A 2,851-nucleotide genomic window follows, 5' to 3' on the forward strand; every position below is an offset into this window, starting at 1 on the left:
CACGGCTCGGCCTTCGCGTTCGGAGAGTCCTGCGCGCGCTGGGGGCGCGGGGACGGGGCTCGGCTGGGGCTGACCCGCCCCCGAGGCCGGCCCGAAAAAGCACCGGACGTGCTAGAGGAGACAGCGACCCGACAAGGCGGGCGCGGCCCGGACAACACCGAGGCCCCGAGGCCGGGGCGGCTCGCTCTGCAGCAGGCGGCGGCACGACAAAGGAGCGCCGTGCGCGGTGCGCGCGCGGAACGGGCTCTTTTCCCCCGTCCGTGCTCCCCCGGCCCCGCCATCGGTTCTCGTCAGCCCTCTCACTCTCTCTCGCTCTCGAGGGGGGGGGGGTTTGGTTTCGTTTTCTCTCGGCTCAAGCTCGAGCCGCACCGCCGCCCGGTGCTGCTCGCGGCCGGCACCCACGGGACGCTAAACTCGGACCAGGGCCAGCGCCGGCACCTCGCGTGGTTTTAAGGACACCTTGAGTGCTCACGGGGCCACGCGGCCATCACACAGCCTGGGACGGTAAAGATGTTCCTTCCCCGGCAAGCGGAAGGAGCGACACCTCGCCTGCGACGGGAAGCGAATTGGACAGGAGACCGCCCTGCTCGAGGGACCGGACACCACCGAGACTTCGCCCGGAGGAGCCGGCCCGCCGGGGGCCCTTTCCGACGCGACCCGAAAAGCCTCATCGATCGGACGGGGACAGAAAGAAAAGCAGCCGCGGGGCAACGGGGAGCCCCCGCGGCCGCGGGTTCCTGGGACAACGGCAACGGAGCAGGGCTCCAACATGCGTGCGAGCGGGACACGTCCCCGAGAGGCCCTCCCTTGGCGCCGCCGAGCCTCCCCGACGCTCCCTAGGCCCCCGACGCCGGCGGGCCGCTTGCAACCTTCGGGATCGATCACGCAGCAGAGGAAGAGAGCGGGGGGTGCCGCCACCCGCCCGCGGGCCGCAAGACAACGGAAAACGGAGCAGCTGCCACCGACCACGCCGCGGGCCACCGGCTTTCGCCCGCCTCGCAGCGATCGGCTTCCCACCCGGAAAAAAAGCCGGGGGGAAGGGCAAGCCACCGCACCAAAAAAAAAACTAAAAAAAAAAGCACGCCATGCGTCGCACGACCCGTGCTAGCCACGGGGGTCACGAGCCAGGGGTGGGGGCGAGAACGCGCCTCTCAACTCCTCCCGTAAAACCCCTCCAACCACCGGACATACGGTCTCTTTTCTCACTCGCCAACACAGCCAGCCCTTCTCTCTCGCCTTTCGCTTTCGCTTCGGTGGCGGCCCGTGACCCTTCGTCAGCGCGCGCTTCTCGGTGCCGCGGCTTAGGGCCGCGAGAGAAAAAGAACGGAGGCCGGGCGGGCACCCCCACACTGCCCCGCACACCGGCACGCTTTAATAAAAAAGAACGGAGCCGCTCGCAAAACCCAGCCCCCGCCGGCAACGGCAACCACGGCAGCCGGGGCAGGCCAGACACCACGGGCCGCCCCGGCACGGTGCCTCGATCGCGCCCGGCCGATACCGAGAAAGGGCGAGGCGCCGCCGCCCCGCCCACGACACACTCTCGGGGGCTCACTCGCTCGCTCGCTCTCTGTTGGGTTGCGGGGTCCGTCCTGGGGGGGGGGACACGGCCGGCCACCGCGGCCGACCGCCGCCCCGGAAAAATTCTGCCCGCTACACGCGGGTCCCCGGCTTAGGGCCGAGGAAGGGGGACGACTTCAACAACACACGGCAGGGCCGGACACTCCCGTCACCGAGCCCCCCTTCGCAGGCAAGCAAGCGAAGCCGAGAGGCGAGGCCACACGCCCCACTGCATGTCCCCCGCTGCCCTTTCGATACGGACACAACTCTGGCAACACAGGTCGGGAGCGGGAAACGAGGCGCAGCCAACCTCGGCCAAGCGAGCCACGCCCGGGGGGCTCTCGGGGAGGGGGGCCAGGGAAAGCCCGGGCAGGCTCAACACAACCCCGGGCCGGCCCCACAGAAATCCAGCCCCGGCTGCCGGCCACCAGCGTGCACCGGGACCGACAGCCGAAGAAATGCCGCACCCGGCGAGCGGGCGGGGCCCCGGCTTAAGGCCGGGCAGAAAAGGGGCGAGGCGCCGCCGCCTCGCCCGCCACCATCCCCGGGGGAGCGAGCAGGCGCCCGGCTCCCCGTTGTCACGAAACCGGCAGCAGCCGGGCCGGAGCGGGACACACTCGCGGCTTTCTCGCCCTCTCTCTGGGCCTTTTTCTCGCTTCTCCCCCGCCTGGAACAACGCAGCCTCGCCTGGGCCGGGGGAGCGCGGTGGCTCTCGGATCGCATCGCTCTCTCTGGGGGCTTTCTCGCTTCTCCCCCGGACTGAACACGCAGCCTCGGCCTGGGCCGGGGAGCGGCTCTCGGATCGCATCGGTCTCTCTGGGGGCTTTCTCGCTTCTCCCCCGACTGAGCACGCAGCCTCGCCTGGGCCGGGGAGCGGCTCTCGGATCGCATCGGTCTCTCTCTCTGGGCTAACCTGTCCCAGTCGAACTGGGTAAGACGGGAAGCCGGACGAAGCCACGCGACTCGCCCCGACATCGGCGGTGTTCTTCTGGCCCTGGCGACCGCACGCGCGTCCGCCCTTCTCCGCCACGGACACAGGCACAGCAACAGCCTGTGGGGATACGGCCCGTCACCTCGTTCCCATAATACGGACAGATGGGCCCGAAGCGGCGGAGGCCGGAAAGAGAACCGATGTACGTGACCGAGGGGGCGCAGTGGCGCACGCCGCCTTCTACGATGACATAGCCGGAGGCAGCGAGAAACAGCGACCCCTTGGAGTACTTCCAGGCCGGCGGCGGACAACAGGTCTACCAGCCATGAAACGGGCAACAGGTCTACCGACGGCTTGCTGCGG

This window comes from Sturnus vulgaris, unplaced genomic scaffold, assembly GCF_052056855.1.
Source record: "Sturnus vulgaris isolate bStuVul1 unplaced genomic scaffold, bStuVul1.hap1 Scaffold_186, whole genome shotgun sequence".
Classification (NCBI taxonomy): domain Eukaryota; kingdom Metazoa; phylum Chordata; class Aves; order Passeriformes; family Sturnidae; genus Sturnus; species Sturnus vulgaris.